This window comes from Protopterus annectens, chromosome 1.part1 (genome assembly GCF_019279795.1).
Source record: "Protopterus annectens isolate FY-2018-M chromosome 1.part1, PAN1.0, whole genome shotgun sequence".
NCBI lineage: Eukaryota > Metazoa > Chordata > Ceratodontiformes > Protopteridae > Protopterus > Protopterus annectens.
In genome coordinates this window covers 1,813,072,242-1,813,096,023 of record NC_056726.1, presented here as the reverse complement: position 1 = coordinate 1,813,096,023, position 23,782 = coordinate 1,813,072,242, and the positions used below count along the sequence as shown (strand labels likewise).

At 36.5% G+C, this 23,782-nt stretch overlaps 1 long non-coding RNA gene across 3 annotated transcripts in view; it reads right to left on the bottom strand.

Annotated features, from left to right (window-relative positions):
* The window catches only part of LOC122812366, a 538,251-nt gene that overhangs the window by 435,657 nt on the left and 78,812 nt on the right, over positions 1–23,782 (bottom strand). The gene's annotated exons all lie outside the window — the stretch shown is intronic.

Sequence of the window (23,782 nt, the reverse complement as noted above, 5' to 3'; positions counted from 1 at the left end):
AAGCCTGGTAATTATAGCAGGTGAATTGTAAAAAAGTATTTTTTCCCACATTAAAACACAATAAAAAGGACTTTAAACACATACTCCAGCTCCAAATAAATAAATAAATAAATAAAACCACTTTTACCACATAAAAAGTTTAAAGTTAGTTTGAACAACTTTTTACCACAAAAGTAAAACATAAATGCTCCCATTTAAGATTGTACAAGAGTCACACAAGAGTCATAAAACCAATTTTTTCCTAGCATCAATGCAGTTTTACAGAAGAGCAGGTTTTCTGTCTTTAAAAGTACAGTGGAAAGTTTTTCCCCAAAGGGAACTTACCAGTTCAGTAATGGAACAGCGTTAGCTGACCATCAGTCCTTGAATGCTCCCAGAGGAGTGCTCTCTTGGTTTGTGGGAAAGCTTGGAAGGGCTAGGTGCCCAAACCTGGCTTTTAGTCCTCTCAGCTTGAGCCAACTAATGGTTTGGGTGTGTGGAAGGTGCTACTGCAACAGTGATCCATATGAAGAATATCAGCCTTGATTTTGGCTCATATTTTCACTGTCCCTCACAAGAGGTAAATCTATCACTTATGATTACAGCCGGACAGTAGTATAACCGGTGTGTGTGTGTGTGTGTGTGTGTGTGTGTGTGTGTGTGTGTGTGTGTGTGTGTGTGTGTGTGTGTGTGTGTGTGTATGCATGTGTGTGTATGCATGTGTGTGTGTGTGTGTGTGTGTGTGTGTGTGTGTGTGTGTGTGTGTGTGTGTGTGTGTGTGTGTGTGTGTGTGTGTGTGTGTGTGTGTGTGTGTGTGTGTGTGTGTGTGTGTGTGTGACAGTGCAGAGAGCATATAGCCTAGCATATAGGTAAATCTGTCACTTATGATTACAGCCAGACAGTAGTATAACCGGTGTGTGTGTGTGTGTGTGTGTGTGTGTGTGTGTGTGTGTGTGTGTGTGTGTGTGTGTATGCATATGTGTGTGTGTGTGTGTGTGTGTGTGTGTGTGTGTGTGTGTGTGTGTGTGTGTGTGTGTGTGTGTGTGTGTGTGTGACAGTGCAGAGGGCATATAGCTCAACTACCCCTGAACCTCAAAAAATCTGTAGTTTTCTAGCAAATTGTTGTTGATTGCAGTCATCAAATAATGACATATGTGAGTTTCAGATTTTGTGCAGTCATCAAATAATTACATATGTGAGTTTCAGATTTTATATCTTTCAGAAAATATTTCTTAATAGAAAACCTGTTATACTAGCAACCATACATCACAGCCATCCAGATTTTCACAGAATGTCCACATTTTTACTTCACATTTTTGGTTTGGTCTTCAGAAAATTTGGGGTTTCTGGCAAATCACTGAGGAGTGAAGTCATTAAATAAGACACATTTGTGTTTAAGACTTCATATCTTTCAGAAAATGCATGCTAACACAAATCCTGTTATTCTAGCAGGTTTCTATCTTCCTAAGAGCAATATTTAAAATCTGTCCCTTTTCTGGGTCTTTGCCCCTCATTATTTTAGGCTTTTTACAGCTTTCTTTTGCTAAGAGGTTGAGAAGTATGCTAGCAACTTTCTAAGCATATGAGGAATGTTTAAAATATGTCCCTAATGTGGAGATTTTGTTCCTGATTATTGAGGTAAGTGGTTGAAAGGACATGGGGTTACAGTGGATTACACTGTCTAGCTCTAGCAGCAGCAAGATGAAGTGTATTTCAAGGCCATATTTATGTATTTGTCCATTCACTTGATAGCAAGCAGACATCTAGGGTGCATACAATCATATAAGTGTAATAATTAATGGCAGAGTGTGTGTGTGTGCATGTGTGTGTGTGTGTGTGTGTGTGTGTGTGTGTGTGTGTGTGTGTGTGTGTGTGCACAATATCAAACCTCTCAACTGTACAGATTTTTGCAGAATGTCCAGATTTTTGCCTCATGTTTTTAGTCTACTTTTCATAAAACTGTGGTTTTCTGACAAATTGTTGGAAAATCATTGAAGACTGACGTCAGAAAATAATGGCAGACATTTGAGTTTCAGACATCATACCCTTCAGAAAATTCATGCTAATGCACAACCTGCTATTCTAGTAACTTTTTAGGTTTGCAAATGCAATATTTAAAAATGTTCCCTATTTTGTTCCTTTGCCTCCCCATTATTTGTGGTTTTGCCCAGTTTTCATTACACTGCAAAACTTTCTATAGTGCTATAGTAAGCAAGAAGGATACAGGGCTGTGAAAATTACAACATGTTGTGTAAAAAAAAATGAAACAGTTTATAGGCAATAGTTTGGTCAACTGGCAGGAACAAAATCCCTACATTAGGGACAGATTTTAAACATTCCTCATATACTTAAAAAGTTGGTAGCATACTTCTCAGCCTCTTAGCTTAGTTTTTTTTTTTTATGGAGAAGAGAAGAACCCCATTAAAAATTGTCCAGATGGGCATGGGAATTTTAGGCAGTATGGCTTTGTTATAAATGTTTGGAGCTCTGGCTCAGTTCTCGGCTGAGGTGTGTTCTTTTTTTTTATTTATTCATACACAACATACATGTGTTTTAGTGAAAGTTCCATTACCATGCCATGAACAAATAAGAATATGCAAAGTTTACACTAATTCTGCTAACTAAACTATATTTATGACTGGCATGTATAATAAACCAGGGAAGCAGGCATGTGCTTCTTTTTACAATGCCAGTAAGGCTACATTTTTCTAGTAGAGCTGCATATGTGTACATCTCTTAGCTCCCCAAGAGTTCTAATGTTATAGGTTACACTCGGTAAAAAAGTAAATTTGCACATTTATATCCTCACCCCCGGGGTGTGAATTTACAAATATGGAAATTTTAAGTACAATGATTTTGGAAACTCTGCTATGATATTTGATGGACCCTTGTGATGATTTTTAAAATCTGAGAGCTTGAGAGGTATGCCTGGTCCTTATATTTAAGAGTCTGTTTACCTTATTTATTTTGTTGAAAATTCATTGGTAATCTAAATTTTAATTTTGTGATTTAGTAAGCTTTTTCTAAAATATATGCTTATATTCTTTTTCTTTGTTAACTGCAGATGAGAGCTGGTTTATGCCTGTCATGCTGTGACATAGCTTCATGAAACTGCAGGCATCAGTCATGCCCAAGTTCAAGACACTTGCTCTGGACTAATTTTTTCCACTCGTTACTAGTAATATTGAATTGTTGTAACACTCAGTTTTAATCTATTTAATATACTCACGATGGATGACAAGACATGCAGTGAAATGTACACAGGCAAACAACTGAAGGATGGATTTACAACTTAATTGCAAAACTACAGTATTGTTTTAAGTAAACTGCTATTTACTTGGGGAAATGTTGTTTATGTGAAGCTATTTTATATTATAGACATGGAGTAAGTGCATTGGGCTTAAAGGGATTACGTTCTCATATGTCTGTTCATACTGCTGTAATGAATTAGTTCCTCCAAACTTCATTCAGGCCTTAGTGTACAAACTATTAAACAGAAATGTTATCTGCTGCTATATACTCTGTGTCAGTTAATTATTTCCTCTACTAACTCATACATAAAAGAAATGGTTTCTGTGCAGTCTTCGCCTTTGCATGGTCAATATAAATCATCACCTACTTTATGAACTGCTGCTTAAGCCTGTCAAATGTCTTTTACAGATGGACTGAGAGTGGCACAATTTAATACTGCTCTGCTTCCAGCCTCCAGTTCCAAAGGCTCAAATTACAGCAGCAAAAAAAAAAAAAAAAAAAACATTGCTTAATGACTAGGGGTTGTCTTACTGCTTTAAGATAAGTGGTGTATGTGATTACTGTGACAGACATTTAACCTTTAAAGTACCAATCATTGTTGACTATTACTGAGCAATTCCTGACTTCTGTTCATTACCACATTTATACATATCGATCACTTATTAACTTTCAGGGTATTCATACACATTGAACACAATGGTATACATGGATTGTGCCTCCGATTATTTGCACTTAATGACAGGACATATAGAAATACACACACACACACACACACACACACACACACACACACACACACACACACACACACACACACACACACACTACTACTACTACTACTACCTCCTTACTGGTACACCTTAACATGTGCTATATGGCCTACTAAATATGGACATTCAGAGTACCCACTGTTTAAGCCAATAGTGTCTGATCACGGTGTACAATTGTAACCACTTTACAAAAAAAGAAGGAAAAATGAAGTTCACCTACTTGGCACTTTACCTGATAGTTTTATTCTTGCTGGCTCTTTATTTCTCTTACCTTCATGATGACCATTCCCTTTATGTTTTTAGTGAGTTGATTTTTCAGCTTATTTACTCATGTATCCTACCCTGGAAAAATTAATGAGCAATAGTTGTTTTCCCAAAAGACTTTACTATCAGAAATACTCATTTCCAGCTTTCTGAGTGGCTTTACAAATTATTCAGGTAAGCAACACAAATGCTTCAAGACAGAAATAACCTTTACCTCATTTTAAGTGCTGTAGAGTTGTACATGACAGATTGCAAAACTATGGATAAGCCTCAAGAAATATACAAGTTCTGCTGTTAACAGTGACTATGATTTTTGCAATTTAGTAATGGTGTTGTAGCTGTATTCTGCATTTAGATATAACCCACTTTAAAAGGCAGCACATATTCATTTTAGAGGTGTGTAAAATTGCAACGTGCAGCCATTGGAGCTTTCTGGCACAGCCTCTGTAGATAGGAAGTAGTGAGAGGTATATCTTAGGAAACAGCTATTAAAACTTCATTAATTCCTTTTAGGTTGAAGGGATTTCATGTCTGAAATCGTCATCTTCTGTATGCAATCACGCCCTCATTCCAACGTTTGTGTTACTGTGGGAGCTTTATTTCACACTAACCACCAGACTGTTCACTAAGCCCTGATAGTGGAATCCATATTTGGGTACTAGTTAGTTATTTAAAGTTACTAGCTGCATTGTAGTGGACTGCAGGATTATTAGAAATCAGGTCTACTTTGTATTACCAAAATTACACTTTACCAAACTTTAAAATGATGAGATGACTATGCCGAAAACCTACTTTAATGAGCAGTCACATAACTGGAATTTTAATCAGGGAAAGGAGGCACTACCGCTGCACCACTGCATCATAAGGAAACAGTAAAGATCAGTGAATACATATAATTACAAATAGAGATATTACAATGAAGCAAACTATGGACAAGGTGCATGTCTTTTTAGATACTGCCTTAGGACAAAAAGAGTGGTGCAAATATAATTATTCCCCCTTTTTTGTACAGTCATGCAACATTTGCTGGCTGATTCTTAGTCCACTGGATTGTACTAACTTCTTAAAGTGCTGTGAGATATGGCATATGCTTACACACAACTTTAGATTTAAAATGAAGTTCACATTGTACAGTTTAGCATTATTAATGTATGCATGTTTGCAAATATTGTTTTTGTTTTGTGCATTAATATCAGTATTCTTCTTCTTTGTATTCCTAAGTACATTTATTGCTTCTTATTGTATTTGTCATCGTGGCCTGTCCCTGGATGAATTCTCTTATATAAAGTATGAATAAATAAATAAATAACATTGATTTTTGCTTCTAACCTCAAAAACACGCAAGCTATCCTTCTATTAACCCCTCTTGTAGCCTTGTAATTCACCAGTTTCTCTGCCATCAGTCTGCTGGACAACCAATCATTAGAGAAACTGATACAGTATATGAGAGATGTGATTGCACAATGTCACCAGGGGCAAGACTCTCACATACAAGTCCTCAAAATAACAAACAGAGTGTCAGTAACACCTACCACACATAGTATACATGCGACATATAGACTCACCTATACTGAAGCACAAAAAAACAATCTTCCTAAACCTCAAGGACATTCCAGACACTCAACCCAACTCACTTATCCCCCAGAGACTCCATTATAAGACATGCTGATGCACTACTCACCATGCTGAGCAAGGAGAAAATCATGGTCCACCGCCTAACAGGTGCCAGATCTGCCATGTCACTCACGCATTTAGGTCACTGAACCACAAGTACCAGTATGACTCAGCCATAGTCCATGTAAGTGCATGACCTGAGAAATACTTCCCTGGACTATATGAAGAGCGATATTCTGGACCTCCTGGACTTGATGTCCCAGGTTGGTATGAGTCTAGCATTGAGCAGCATTCTATCTTTACCTAGAATGATGTCACTACATAAAGAGAAGATGATTGACTTTAATAATTTGCTTAGCTTCAGGTGTCATTCAAAGGGGGTACAATATTTGTCATAAGAAGGCATAGAAGGATATGGTCAAAAGACCAGTGTTTCTTTTCCAAGGATGCTCTGCACCTGTCCATGATAGGCTTTTGAATATTGGCTACATTGACTGTAATGTATTTTAAGTTCTAAATGGGTTAGGTAATAGCTCTTTGAATGTTTATTTTACAGGAAGTTAATCCAAGGTTTACACTGCAGGAATACTATACTGTGCATAATGTTGTAACTGTAACTCATAATTTGTACTGTTGTTCCTTTTTTTGTATCTACATTAAGTCTCGCTAATTCTACTTTGGGCATACTAAAAACTGTTTGTGTTTAATGTAACTTTGCTGAAGTAGATAGACTAAGATCATTGTTTATTGGTATTCACTGTGCATAGTTTAAATGGTGACCAGATTATGGCTGCTGTGGTAAGGATTCTTATATTAAGTTAATTATGCAACCTACATCCTGTAGTTGTTAATAGGATTTTATAGCTGTACTGCTTAGTCAAAAATAAGAACTGACTGATATTATCAATCTTAGCTTCAGATGTAGAGTAGCTTTTTTGTGTTGGTTCTGTAACTATGTAAACAGAATATCTATCTCACATTATATGCTTTGAGCTCAGTATGGTAATTATCTAACTCTCTCTCTCAGGTCTAAACTACAAGGTGCCCCCTTGGATAATTTTAAACTCTCAGGCATTAAAAAAATCACCTGAAAGCTTACTGAAAACCTGCCAAAATGCTTTATAAACAAGAAAGTGCATATAAACTTTTTTCCTATTAATTGGCTATTCAATATGCAATTTTATTTTGGCATGAATAGTTGTTTTAATACTATGTGTTGTTTTTTTTGTAATCTATTTAGTGTGCACCCCCCCCCCAAGTGAGGTTATCCCCTCACAGCTTAATTTAATTAAAAATTGTACTTCCATCAGTTTCTGATCCCACTGTACTTAGTTAAGGAGGAGTACAGATATTCGTTAATGCTGTGTATGCAATCTTACATACCCTGCTATTGTGCTCCCAGTACCTAACTGGTGCCATAACAAGCATTTTAAATAGATTTGCTGCTGCCTCACTGACAGCTTTTTTTTTTAGTACTAACCTGAAGATTCTTGGTCTCTGGGGTGTCATCCCACTCCATTCGCTCTGCAGGCTCACTTCATTCCCCTAGTCTAACCCCAAATCTCACCCTCCCCCACTTCCTCTAAAATTAAACCTATCCACACTACACCTCTTCCTCCTCATCCATACACTCCCTCTCTCAACATATTTCTATTAATATCACACTAGCATCCTATCTACATACTGCTCCCCTTCCTTCATTTCTACAAACTTTACTACTGTTTTCCAATTATCCACATAGGTATTTTTTTTCTGATTACCTCTCTAATAATCCTTAATCTGAAATGATTCTCCTTATTCTCCTATCACTAATGCTCTTATCCTTCTCTTCACTTTCATCATATCTAGTTCTTATCCAATCTATCCTAAGCTCTCCTACAGACACTACCTCTTACAACAATAAAACAAATCACTACTCCTTACCCATCACTGCCCATCTCTTTCAAACAGACAATATAATTATCTCTCATTTATGCAGACCATACCTCTCAAACTCTTAGTGCAAGAAATCTGGACAAAGCCCAACAGAATGGGGGACAAATGTCCAAAAATAGAGACATATTTTAAATATTGCTCTTATAAACTTAGAAAGTTGCTAAAGTAGCAGGGCTTGTTTTCACATACATTTTCTGAAGGATTTGAAGTCTGAAACTCAAATGTATGTCAATATTTAATGACCTCAGATTATCCCATTCATTTGGTAGAAAACCACAAAGTCTATGATGAACAGGCCAAAAATATGAGCGAAAATCTGTACATTCTGCGAAAATCTGACAGTGGAGAGGTATGATGCATGCAACATACCTACAAAACAGTATGAAACCTATCCAACTTTGACCAGCAAGCCTTTACAAATATATTAAACTCCATTAATTGGTCCTTCCTTAAATACTTATCACTTAATGATACAGATGAACAATTTAATTCTACATTCCTAAACACCTTAGACAGTTTAGCTCCCACCAGAAGGAAAAGATTCAAAACCAACTATACTCCTTGGCTTTCTGTCTATACCAGATCACTCATGCAAAAAAGAGACAACACTTGGACATCCTAACTAAAACACAAGCCATAATTATTTACAGCATTTCAAAGCATTGTGTAACCTTGTAAAGTAACAGGTTAATTTAGAAAAAAAAAACAGTTCTATGGAGAGCCACAAGATCAGCACAAATCAAGTCCAAAAAACCTTCTGGCACACTATCAAAGAAATCCTACACCCAGGAAGTCAGTCTTCCCCCAACCCTCCTGTGATAGTACCTTTCTTGACATATTATCTCAGTTTAACTCTTACGTCATCGCTAGCATAGCTTTTATCACTAACAAATTTCCTGCATCACTATCTGCTTTCTCTCAGTCTCCTATTACATGTTACTCTACATTTTCCTTTCAACCAGTTCACACTTCCTTCATCAAATCCCTCTTGTGCAAGCTCAAGCCATGCTCACCCTCTGCAGACAATCTTCCTAATGAATTCCTAAAAATGGCTGCTGACTTTATTGCCTACCCAGTCTCCATAATCATTAATAGATCTGTCAGGGAACCTTATGTTCTCTCCTCTCCACAAAGGTGGAACTTCTACAGAAATTTCTAACTTCAGGCCAATTACTATTCTTTCACCAGTATCAAAACTTTAGAAAAATGTATCCATAAACAGCTTCTTCAATATCTACTTGACAATAATCCTGTTTGCCACCTAACATGGACTCAGAGCAGCACATAGCACTATCACTGCTCTACTATCCTTTACTGAAACTGTCATCAAAACTCGTGACTCAGGAAACTTTGTCTCTTCTCTCTTCTTAGATCTATCCAATTGATACTGTCTCCCACCCCAAATTCTTATCCCAACTATCTCTTCTAGGCTTAATTGAAACATCCTTACAATGGTTCACTAGCTATGTCTCTAACAGATATCAATCTGTCAAATGGAACTCTAACTTCTCTCCTTACTTACCAGTCAGCACTGGGGTGCCTCAAGGCTCAGTACTAGGTCCACTCCTCTTCAACATTTTTAATAACCATCTTAATATTGCCACCAAAGAAGACACCCTAATTCAATATGCCAATGGCTCTACATTAATCTGCTCTGCCAGGAATTTAACTCAAGCAGCATTCAATTCCATTGGGTCTTGAGTCATCAACAACCATCTACTACTTAACCCCCAAAAAACTTAACTTCTGCTGTTTTTACCAAAGCAATTTTCTCCAGATGCTTCTAACTTTGCTATTACTTCTCTGAACAATACTTCATTTGATGTGGTTTCACGCACAAAACTGTTAGGTGTAACTATCGACAACAATCTTAAGTTTGACCTGCATATTAGCAACAACATAAAAAATTATCAAAAATTGGGCATGATGTATAGGGCTTGAAATTCATCTCCAGCTCCACAAGAGTAACTCTTGACACCACCTATCTCTTACCCTCCCTTCTATATGCTTCACCTATTCTAGCCTATCCTCACTCTTCCCTCAAAGCAAAACTTAGCCAATGTCATAATAAAATAGCTAAATTTGCCACAGGCCAAGCACACTACTCTCACCATTGCTCTGCTCTCAATTCCCTAAATTGGCTTGAACTACTCCACCTTCTCACATTTAATCAGTTAACACTAACACACAAAATAATGTGCAACTCCTCATTTTCAAAAACTGCATCATCACTACTTCAAAGCTATATTCATCTTATGACCTACGCTCTTCTGACAAGTATCTACTATCTGTTTACAAACCACAAAGATCTAATGGTGTTAGTCTCTGCTCTCACTGTGTTGCCAGATCATGGAATAGCATTCCAGAATCAGTCAGACGTATACCCCACTATTATTCCATCAAGTCTAGGCTGAAAGAACATCTAACCAATAACTGGATCTGCCCATGCTCCATGCCATCTTAGTAGTCTTTTTCATTCCCTTCTCTCCAGTCTTAATAGACTTTTCTTGATCTATCCTACTTCTCTTCCTGCATTGTCTACTTTCTAGCATAACCTTTCTATAATTTCTTAACCTTCTAATGTTCCTGCTCTCTATTCTTACACTAACCTTTATCCATCCCAGAAATTATGACTGAAATTTACTACCTAAGTCTCTTACCAGAAAGTGTATATAGTTTTTTATGACTTATTACGTATTCTGTAGTATATTCTTCATGCATTATTATGTAACATACATGGGCAGCCATGGCGGTGCAGCAGTTAGCATTGCTGCCTCACAGCAAGAGGTTCTCCGGTTCGATCCTTGGCTGGGGTGCCTTCTGTGCAGAGCCTGCATGTCCTCTCTGTGGTCGCGTGGGTTTCCTCCGGGTGCTCTAGTTTCCTCCCACATCCCAAAGATATACTGTAGGTGGATTGGACACTCTAAATTGGCTCTAGGCATGAGTGCATGCATGTGTGTGCCTTCTGTGGAAGGTTGGGCACCGGGCAGGCAACTCGACACCGTAAAACAACACTGCCAATCATGAGCAAACTGATGATCCACTGTGACGACCCCTAACTGGGAAAAGCCAAAAGAAGAAGAAGAAGATTATGTAACATACATATTAGGAACTCTCTTCTATTTTTTATATAATTTATGTTCAACTTTATTGCTTGCTTTATATTTGCTTATTTTCTTCTTTTGTTGTTTCCACAAATTGTACTCCTGTGTAATTCTTACTCTTCGTAATCAATGTTGATTTGCAATTCTGTTTAAATTGTACTGTGGAGCTTTTATCCCTGGGTCTTTGTTGAAAATGGGCTTGTTCCCAGTCAGACTTTCCTGATAACAAATGTCAAATAAAAAAATAAGTAAATAAAACATCATCCTCTTCTTTTGTTGTTTCCACAAATTGTACTCCTGTGTAATTGTCTTACTCTTCATAATCAATGTTGATTTGTAATTTTGTTTAAATTGTACTGTGGAGCTTTTATCCCTGGGTCTTTGTTGAAAACAGGCTTGTACCCAGTCAGACTTTCCCGATAAAAAATGTGAAATAAAAAATAAGTAAATAAAACATTATCCTCCCTATAGTGCCTTTTTTAGGCAATGCCAAACTGATAAACCTTCCAAATTAGTAAATTCAACCCCAAGGAATCGAAAGGTGTTACTGCTCAATGCAAGGAGCCCAAACAAGAAACCCTACTCCCTCCAAGCTCTCCTCACCTTGGAGAATGCAGACATCTGTGCAGTTTCAAAGACGTTGTTTAAAGACAAGGGGAGCACCCCAGCAATATAGGGGCACAATGCCTTCCACACATTTAGACCAGCTACTGCACAGACAGGTACTAAAGGTGGAGGTGTCTCAATCTACTCAAAAACAAACATACTTCAAGGCTGGATAAACTGGATGATGCACTTGAGCTTATCCATGTTCAAATTACCATAAGTAAAGTCACATACCATACCTTTGCAAGCTATAAATCACCCTCTATGACCCACAAAACCCATAGATCATACTTAGACCTACTGGAGACACTTACCATTCAACCCAATACTGTATTCATGGGGGACTTTAACTATTCCATTATAAACTGGGGATCCTACATGACCTCATTTTGCAGGCCCAGAGATTCCTGGACTTTGTAAAAATGGGCACCCTGCACCAGTTGGTCCATTTGTCCACTATGGGTACAAACATACTGGATCCAGTACTCACAAATATGGGAGAACCTTGCACCCCATCCATCCCCCTACTGAAGTGTAGTGTCCTCAATAGTAAGGTCAGACCACAAAGCTGTTTCCTTCAAAATGAAAATCAGTGACCCAAGCAAGCACTGTAACAGTTAGGAACTACTCTAACTGCTACAGTAACACTTAGGAACTACTCTAAGGCAAACTAGCTATTATTAAGTGATTATCTGACAAAATCTCAAGCCCCTCCAAACCTGGAGAATACAGCTGCCTATGCAGAACTGTATGTAGAACTCCTGTACAATCATATTAATAGATGCGAAAGAACACCTGTGCCTACCAGAAACAAGCCTAGAACAAACTAAAAAAACAAACAACCCTGGTGGAATACAAATATAAACAGATTGTGCAACAAAAGGAAAAAGTTATAGCTAAAATTAGGAAGTGCAACACCAAGCAGGATAAAAACTCTCTTATCAAGCTAAACAAACAGCTAAGAGAGCAAATCAAGTTGACCAAAGCCAAATTTGAGGTAAAGATAAGTTCCCAGGTGAAAGGACAACCACAAGGCTGTCTTTAGCCATGTCCAAATCCTCAAAGTTGGTACACAACAGTGTGTAGAACTGATTGTTAATGGACCCACTTGCATGAAGCTGGAAGATATAGCAAATCTGCTAGCTGAAAAAATCAGCTCCAATTCTCCCTGATGGCCACACCAAGTAATACCATCAATCGTAACTCCCAAAATTAACACCAGAAAACAGGTCCTACATGTCTCTCTAAGGCTAAGAACACCACATTGATGGGCTCTGATAATATCCCAGGTTGCCTCCAAAATAGCTTGAAGCATGACTCTGGAGTGTCTATTTAACCATAGCATCCAGACATACTTTGTGCCGTGTGAATGATGGACTGCAACAGTCAGTCTTCTGCCCATGGTTGGTCCCTTAATTGACATCGGGAACTACAGAACCATAAGTCTGACTACTTTCATAATCAAAGCCATGGAAATAATTACCATGGATATGATTAAAGATGGTATAGGAAACCTTAAGACACTGGATCCAGCGCAGCCTGGCTTCACCAAAGACAGATCCTGCCTACTCAACCTGGTGGACTTCTTTGAAAAAGTCACCAAGGCAATATTTTGAGGGCAAAACTTTGCAGGCTGTTTACCTTGACCTGGCTAAGGCATTTGATGCAATGCCCTACTTGGGCATTGTAAACACACTCATAGAATTAGGAACTAATCCCTATGTTACATGCTGGAAAGCCAGTTGGCTCTTAGGTAGGACTCAATAAGTTAGGATGGGGGAGACCACACACCAAAATGAGGCTGTTTACTAGCAGAGTCCCTCAGGGGTCTATGATGGGCCCACTCCTTTTTGGCATTTACTTCTTGGAAGTCAAAACCAATGTCAAAGGCATCTTGCTAAACAAATCTGCAGATGACTCCAAATTAGGAGCAGTCATAGAATCCCACTAAGACACTAACATCCTGCAAGAAGGACTAATGCAGACAAATGACTAGTACCAAAGCCATGGCTTAAAACTCAATCCAAAAGATGCATAACAGTACCATTTGGGATTTTGGACACCCTAGAAAACTACCTCATTAATTAACTATTCCTAAGAGTTGACCCAGTAGTCAGGGATTTTGAGATGTTTGTGACTAGTAACCTGGCTTTCGACCAACAGATTTCTAAGGTAGTAAAGAAATCATTCTATGCTCCTCAACTTATAAGCAAGGGTATGGCATCAAGACCCAGGGAAGTCAGTATTCAAATGAATTCTGCCCTCATCAGACCCATCATTGAGTGCAGTGCCCCCTTTGGTGTATACCTGACCAGGCACGACCAACAAATGGAACATCCACAGAGTTTCCTCATAAAAAGAATACAGGGTGTAAACAACATGTCCTATGCAGATTGCATCAAAGTCCTATCTCTATACTCTGTTTCATGCAGACTGTTTCAGAGGAGGAAGAAATCTGTGACTGGCATACATGGCATTCATGAATCCCACTCTGAAGGAACTTTTGCACGTCCACAAAACCAACAGCATCAGAACAACTCAAACTCGGGGCTTGAACCTTGATTGTGATATAAATAGGACATGTTTGAGGCACAGGCATGTGTCTCAGAGAATTCCTCTCCATTGGAGCAGACTTACCATGCATGTGAAGCAGGGTTCTTTTCTAATCCTATTGAAGTGCAACATGGAACAGTGGATGGGAAATCAGAAATTCACCCCGGGTCTAGATCCTGTGCCTGTAATGGACAAAAGCAGTCTGTAAGTCACACCCTAGGTGACATATACCCCTTAAAGTAATCTCTAAAGCTCAAAAACACTTGTGGGATACATTTATGATGCATGGCTTGGGTAATAAAAGCCCCAGTAGTCATTAACCTAGTATACACTTATGAACCTAAGAAATCAAAACCATTGAATAGATATATTTTTTATTTATTTATTTAGCATTTGTTAACAGGGAATGTCCAACTTGGAATGAGCCAATTTTCAGCATAGGTCTGGGGAGAAATGCTCCAAACGTATGTCTTTGTAACGTGGGAGGAAACCAGAGCACACGGAGGAAACCCACACAAATGCAGGGTGGACATGCAGACTCCACACAGAAGTCACCCCAGTCGAGAATCGAGCCAAATACATTTGCACTCACACACATACACATGTATAGGTCTATAGATATCTATATGTGTCAGTGCTGGATGATTCATAGGAATTAAGTGCAAATTAGTGGTAATCAATATCTGTACCCTGCTAATGCCCTCTGTTATGTTATATCTTATATCACTATCTTTAGAAGTTTGCGTTCCAGCAGTGATTCACTGTGTGAAGACTTTTCCTTTTTCTGCATGGTTGTTCTGCTGTGGAGTTAGTATATTTAAGTAAGGGAGGTGTGGGAGGTGAAGTTTTAAAGAGATATTTGCTATATATGAAGTTTTAGATGCAATGTGGTTAGACTAAGTGTGTTTTAGATTAAATCTATATTAGATAAATTTTTAAATATGTTGTGATTAGATGAAAAGCTTCTTAGATAAAAAGTAATAGATTCATATATATATATATATATATATATATATATATATATATATATATATATATATATATATATATATATATATATATATATATATATATACAGTATATATGTGTGTGTGTGTTTGTGTGTATGTAGATAGGTAGATAAATAGAGAGATAGATAGACAGATAGATAAATAGACAGATAGACAGATAAATAGATAATAGTAATGTAGAAACAGACTCTTGAATGGCTGGAGCTCTCTACAGTGTTTTTCTCCTGACTGAGTGCTTCACTGCCTTCATTTTAGTAGTTGTTCGTGAGAAACTTTACTATACTATAGTGTGTTCTGTGGTTGCCACAGCATATGGATCAGGACTTGTCTATTTTATGCATAATGCAGAAAACCAATACTGTGCTCTGGTCATGATGATAATCTCCTAAGAATTTGCAGGTTTCACAACTAGATGGAAATTACCACCCTCCCACAGGAAACAAAAATGTCCAATCCTGGTGTGTATACTAGTGCCAGGACTGGAAAAAATGGAAACATTATTACAATGGGGTTAGGCCAGGCTCAGAGGGAAGATGGACCCACTACTTCAGAAGGAAGTAATAGTCTACAAAAACATAAAAACTGACAGGCCAAAAAAGGGCCATAAAGGTGATGTGTAAGGAAAAAAATACATATTGTTACTTTTATGCAAGAAGGCTGGAATTTCCAATTAGAAGATATTTAAAAAGATTAAGACAGAAATTAGAGGAAAGCAAAATACTTGTACAAGAAAAACTGCCAAAAGCTTCAAATGCAAATTTGCATTCATTGATACAACAGATAAACATTAGATAGACAGAAAAAAGTTGGCTGCCTAGAAAAAGAAGTGCGAAAATATAAAGAACAAAACCCAAAGATTTTTGAAAGGCATAAAAAAGGAACATGGATATATGAAAGAAAAACAAAACATCTGGTATGGTATAATATTTATGCATGTAAAGGAGAAAGCTAAACTAATTAATACAAAAAACAGCTCCAAAGATATTTGAAGAGAAATACAGGCAAAGGCACCCGACTATGGAGAATTTCACAATACAAAAAAATAAAAACAAAAGGAGGATTGAATACTAAAAGATTAGTATGGTAGAAGTTAAACAAATATAAATTGAAGTTATAGAATACTTGTAAAGTGAAGGTTTTAGTGTAGAAATTCTAACACAAGTTTTGTCACAGCACGATGGAACGAGTCCCTAAATTAAGGAGAAATGGGTAGAACGGGAGATATCTGAAGAAGAAATATGGATATTGGAAAGAAAAAGAGATTTGATATGTGCAATATTTATGCAAAGGAGAAAGTAAAGCTAATCAATACCAAAAACAAGCAGCAAAGATATTTGAAGAGAAATACAGGCAAAGGTACCAGATATAGAAAATTTCACAATACAAAAAATAAGAGAACAAAAGGAGAGATAAGTAAAAAAGAGGACTAGTAATGGAGAAGTTAAAGTAATAGAAAGTGAAGTTATAGATTACTTGTGAAGTGAAATATTTAGTGTAGAAAATCCTGATAGAGCAATGAGTGCCCCAATTAAGGAGAAACAGAACGGGAAAAATCTTAGCACTTGCCAAATGATGATGCTCTTGTGCCTTCAGGGGAAAACCAGTACAAAAGTACAGCTGAAGTCACACAACAAGGGAAGGAGCATGAAATAGTGACTGCTCTGACACAAGCAATGTTGTGGAGTGAGGGGGCCATGAGTTCCTATGTGAAGGATCAAAGAAGGAAGCAGAATGCAGCTGAGGAGTACATATCACAGGAAGGCATTCTGAAACTTTCTGTAGAATAGGTAAAAGCTGGAACAAACAACAGTGAACTCAGAAACACAATTCCTGTCATGGCAGCCTGGAAGGAAAATTTACAATACCAAAATGTAAAATTCACATTCCTTTAATAAGACCAACAGTTAAGCGCTTTTGTTTCTTAACATGATATTAGCCAACGTCTATATAATCCATGACACAACTTTTATAATTTGACTAAGAAAGACAAGTGTTAGAAGACATTCAGAATGACCTGAATTTGACTTTAAGACCAGCAGATAAAGGGGGAGCAGTTGTGCTCCTGAATGGGCTGGATTAAGATTTCCGAGCTGCTCAGTGAAGATGCCAGCGATAAACGATTGACTAGATTACAAGTGGAAGAGGTTAAAGCAATGGTGAATAATATTTTATATGAATTGTTTATGACTGGAAGACTTACTCAGATGCTATATGATTATTTAACAGTGAAGTATCCAGTAATACCAAGTCTGAATGGCTTACCTAAGATAGATAAGTCTCAGGTGGATTCTCCTATGTGACCCATAATTGCTCAGGCAGGATGGTTGGCAGAACCAGCTTCTATTTTTGTAGAACAGCAACTAAAAAGGATTCTTACTTATGCACCAGTGTTACTAAGGGATATACATAATTTTTTAACATCTTTATATGAATACTTGAGTCAAGAGAACCATAGAGATAGATATCTCATGCTAACCATGGACATACAAAGCCTTTTTTTACAGTTATTCTCAATGATTATGGGATAGAAGCCCTTAGAGGGTTTCTAATGAATGAAAGTGACTATGACTCCAGCCATATTAATTGCATCTGCACCTAAGTGGAAGTAGTATTGAAATACAATTATTTTCAACGATAATTTATATCTCCAACAACGTTTGTGAATAGTTATGTAAACCTGGTTTTAGCCAGTTGGGAGCAGTTACATGAGTTTCAAAACAATGCTTTCTTTGGATATTTGAAGTTTTATCATTGATTTGTAGATGACATTTATACTTAATGGGATGGTACTTTAGAGCAATTGCAAGACTTCCATGAATATTTAGAAGAAACCTCTGAATTCGTAAGGTTCATAAGACATCAACGGAATGACAATATAGAATTTTTCAATGTACAATTGGTCCAAGATATCCAGGGCAAAACTGATACCTGATTATATCAGAAGGAATGCTGGAAAAACAACATTCTTTCAAAATCCAGCATGCATCCAAAACATGTCTACAAGAATATATTGAAAGGACAGTATTGAGACTATCCAGATTGTATACAGATGAGAAGGAATATATAGAAGCTAAGGGAGCTATGGGTCCACAGTTTCAGCAGAGAAAGTATGATGCTGTTCAGATACAAGCTATGCAAAGACAGACAATGGTCATATGTGGGAATGAAGGGAGACCCTACCTCTCCAAACCTTATAAGAAATGAGAGTTGGATGATGGTATAATGAACAATATGAGAATGAAGAACCAGTGACAAAATAGAGTGACTTTAATGTACTCTAGTGACATACACCATATCTGTGAAATCATAAAGAAAAATTGGAAGATCTTGACATGAGATGAAGACATAAAGGAGACGGTAGGAGAGAGACCATATTCATCTTTTAAGAGCAATCACAATCTCAAACATACGTCATGGATCTAGGAGATCATCTCATATTAAATATAATAAACTTGGTACCTATCCCTGCTGGAGATGTACTAGCTGCAGATATATATCTAAGGAGCAGGAATTTATTCATCCAATGTCTGGAAGAAGATACACGCCAACATTTTATGCAGACTGTACTACTAGGAATGTCATCTATCTTGCCACCTGTGACTCTTGTAACAATTTCTATGTAGGGAAGACTACAAGACAGTTGAAAGAAAGAATATCCAAACATGCTAGCAATATTCGTCTCAAAGATTTAAAAGTGCCTTGGCCAAACATATGCAAGAAAATATGGGACATAAATATTATTTTAGAATTTTACAGGTGGTAATGGAAGATCCATGAGGGGTGATATTAATAACAGAATGGAACTAGCATAAATATCTTGGATTGGGACCCCACAAGCTGACAAATTACTGGGCTTGAATTCAAACTTCCTGTTAAAACCAGCCCTAAAGGGACATCGGTTGAAGAGATGAGTTTGATTGACTATTCAGGCTTTAAGAATGACATCAGTACCTGTTTTTCTAGATCTGAAGAAGGATCCATTTGAGATCCAAAAGCCCTTATTTTTTTAATTTTATTGACATTTTATTGAAGTCACATTAAAGTTTTAAAGTTCTAGTTTTAAAATTTCAGCATTTTTTTATGTTCTTGACTGTGGTACTGGTTATTTACACTATATATATATATATATATATATATATATATATATATATATATGTACTCTGTATCGATCAATTACATTATTGAGAACATGAAACAGTGGCAAACCACTTTGCAGCTAAGTCTTGGCAAATTATTATCCCAGGGATAAAAATTCAAACAGGATATTTCAGGATGGCACAGTATCTGGTATCTTTATGTACAATTGTATCAAAGTAAGTACATTTAAATGTGGAAGATGCCCCCAATGTTCTTTCACTTATAAAGGGAATGGAGTTAATACCATAGGTTTTGGTTTTCTTAAATCAAGGGTTTATATTAATTGCTGTATAAAGATGTTATTTATGGCGTTATTTGTCAAGTTTGCTCAATGTTTTATACAGGCAAAATGGAAAGAACATTCAAGCTGTATATATGAACATTCTTATGCAATCAAGAGGCATATATTAACCAATGCATTATGTAAATACATTTTTTCCCATGAAGGGCATAGTTTTAGATTTTTTTGGATTAGATATTGTTAAGCAGAATCCTAGGGACAGTCTGTGGAAAACTACTCTTGAAGTCAGGGAACTTTGGCAGATTAAACAACATACTTCAGGTCCTTTTGGCCTTAATGGTATGTCTATAGCATCTATTTTAAAGTTGAAATCCCTTTGTAGGGCATAAGATCATTGATTTTATTTTATCGTATTTAATCCTGATATTTTAGATAGTTTGTCTGATAACTTTAAAATAGTTTGAATTTTATAGTATTTGTGTTTCTGTTTGCATTTTTGAGTACCTATTAACTGTTTTAATTGCTTTGGTTATTTAAGGGAGTGATGTAACTCTGTTAATTATCACTGATGAAGTCCCTTTTTACCTGCTTGGGATGAAAGTGCTCAGATTAATAAACTTTGCTTCTATTTTTTGGAGAGAATCTTGCTGATTTTATGTGGCATCATTGCACTGACTCACTTCCCTTATTGTGTGGTTGTCTATACATTTTATTGCTTTGTTTGGTCCTTCAGATGGCATTTTTTTCACTTCAGGAGCAGTCTGTTTTATCTGCAAGTTTGTTTTCCTGATTCCTAAGTTATTAATACAATGATAATTCTCATTTTCAATGCATCATCTCTAGCCTCACCTGTAGATTAACACCCCATATCAATATGGGGTGGTAATCTGGAGGTGATAATGGTATTCATAAAATATACACTAGCTGATAATGGGAGTACATTAAAAATATACCCTAATGTCAGAGTTTTTAGTTTTATATTAGGATTATATATTATGCTCTCAATGACACTGTACAGGGTTATTCTTGTTGACTTAATATTGCAAAGTGTTATTTTTGTTGTTTCAGTACAACCCAGTCTGGGCCTGAAACTGGCCATCATTAATCAGTGGAAAAAATGTAAGTAAAAAAATAAAGTGGTATATTCCTGGGCCTGAAATTGGTCAAGGTTAATCAGTGTCCTACCCCTGTAAACAAGGTAAGTAAATAAATAACTAAATAAATAAAGCGGTATGTTCCTTGAACTGCATTTCAACTGCCTATTGGCATAATAACAATTTAAATAGTTAAAATTTGTAAAAAAAAATACTCTATCCAGAAAGAGTTGTGGGTTCCATCATTACAGTGGTGGAGGAGGTAATGGACTGAGACTCCACAAATGGATTTAAAGGACATGTACAGAATGCAGTACAAGCAACCGATGGAAGGACATTTAATGAACCAAAAAGAATAGTGAATAGTTTACAAGAGAAAAATGTATAGGGTGCAGACACAAGGAAACATGTAAGAAGATACTACGAGAAATGCTGTTACTGTAGTTCATAAAGGAAGAGTAATCTGAATGTTTAAATTAATATAAAATGAAAGCTTTTAAGTTATAAATTTATACTGATATCAACCGTGAGAAAATCCTGCTATGTAGACAATTTCACAGAACACTCTGAACTAGCTTTAATGTGGTGTCCTTCAAGTATTTGGGCTCTCTAAATAAAGAACAGCGATATTTTATCTAATTGTGATTTAAATCTACTTTTGAAATGGAACTAATCATTTCTTATATGACTTATCCTGCGTAAGGGTACCAAGCCTCTTTCTAAAATCATTCCTAAATATTTGTATGTCAGTGTCCATGAAACTCTGGATATATTATACAAACTTTTACTCTTTTACTATCTCAGATTTTGTGCGGTTATGTTTTGACTGTTCCCCACAGTTACTATTTTTATTACTTATATATGTCAGTTGTACACATGTCCACCATACATTGTTGTTAAGTTTCTGATAACCATTGTACACTTTTTATTTCTGTACTTATTTAAGATGTACTGTTAAGGACACAATTTGCTGACTGTATGAACTGTTTTAGCACACTCAGCAGGATACCTTTTACTTATGGTTTCTGCATAGAATATTTGGGGCTCAATCCTAATGTCTGGATGCAATGTTTGTAGAGTTTGTATGTTTTTCTTTTGTCTGCATGGGATTCCTGTCACTTTTCACCTTGCTTCTCTAAAAATTGCTGCCTAATTTGTTACTCTGAAAGCTATGCACAAATAGTGTACTTTTCTCATGCCTTTCTGTCCAATGTCATGGCTTAAATTGATCTAGAAAATATAATTTCCTTTGACAAGTTAACAGGTAAACAAATAATTATTGAGAACTACTTTGTTAAGGCAGGTTTCTTTAACATAAATTAAATGTAAACACTTGATTCTGTAAATAAATTGAAAATGTCCTTTACAGAAGTTTGAGTGTAGATTGTCTTGCAATGTGTACATAAATTATACATTTAGTATAAAATATCCTACTTGCAACTTCTGAGAAAGACACGCCCCTAATCAAGTGGTAAATAGGGAATTGTGTGTGTCTTTTATAAACCAAAATGCAATCTTGTAAAACATAGATTCTCGATTCTTTAAAATGTATTCTGTACCACTACTATTTTTGTTCCATGAATAAATTATTTAGGCATGTTAAATTGCGTTATGTTCTCTAAATTTTAAAATAATTGTACAAAAAAAATTAATTTTCATGTACACTCCCCCCATGCAATTTGCTTTTCTGCTTGCTTGCATACATGCACAATGACAAAGTATTGCTTCAGATGGAGCCATGCTAATATATATGTGAATCAAAGATCACTATGATTTACCACCTATACTGGCAATAGAAAAAGCATTCACATATAGCTGTTGTTCATAGGTGTTTATTAGTCTAATGACTACAAGGGCCTTTTAAAGCCTAGTCTGACTAGTTCTGATACCCTAGATAAGTGTAAGCATGGGGCTGGGAGATGAACCATTTACAAGTTACCTGTTTGCATCAGAGATATAAGTGGAAAACCAGGGATGAATTTCTGGTTCCCCATCCAATTGTCCAAGTTGCACTTGAATTGAATTAAGGAGGAACTCTGCTTCACATGGATGGGGAACCTGTTCCATAGATGGGGTAGTCTCTGGGATACATACCTATTTCTCCAGCAGGTCTTATTTATATCACAGGCAAGGTTTAAGCCTTTAGAATGGGTAATTCTGGTACTATTTGTTTTGCGGATATGCAGGAAGTCCATCAGAGTGGGGTCTGACAATGCCCTGTATGCCAGGCATAGATCTCCCCTCAAAAGGCCGCAGGAGACAAAATACAGGGATAGGGCCTTGAGGCGGTCTGCACAGGACATATTACTTATCCCCTGTATTCTTTTAGTGAGGAACCTCTCTGGATGTTCCAGTTGTTGGATATACCTGGTTAGGTACATACAAAAGGGAGCATTGTAGTTGATGATAGTTCTGTGGATGTAACTGCACATCATTTTATAAAATAGTAATCAGGAAGAAGCATGTTTTATCATAGAAAGTAAAAGTAATACTGTCACCAATCTCTTACACACTAACCATCCCTTTCTTAAACGTGAATGTTGTTCTTCAGCAGTTCTGAACTAGCCTCTTAATTTTAATACAACAGTAATTGACATGTCTTCTATTTTATCAACCTCTTCCAATTAAACAACCATCATTTTTTTAAATTGGCCTATGCAGACCTACTACTGTTTTTTTTTTACTTTCTTTTTTGGCTAATCACTCACTGCCATGATCTGTATACATCAAAACTAAGGTAGAAAGTACTGTGCGTGTTTTAATTCTGGTAGATTATAAACCCAGTTCCCTGCCCCACTGCTTTTTTCTGTGTATGACTACCTACTACTTTCAATACTTCACTGTACCTTCCTCCAGTCACAGCTACAAAGAAGAGCATTAACACTTTGTTTTCCTGCAGATACATAATAATTCATCTTAAGAAGCAGATCATTTCATTGTTTACTATTTCATGTGAGATGCTGTCTCCATCTTATGGCACTGTTCCAGACATTTGGTTTCAAATGACCACTAGTAACTTTAGTAGTACTTATGTAAGCAATATAATTGACCCCCCAACTGCTTATTGATTTTCAGTATCTGACATACTAGAGAAGGAATAAATGCTGTTCTCTGGTGTGTCTTTCCACAAATAAATATAAATAATTGATCATTTTATAATTAATTTGTTGCTGCTTAATATATACTTATGGAGCAAATAATTTATTGCATTATTTCACATAAA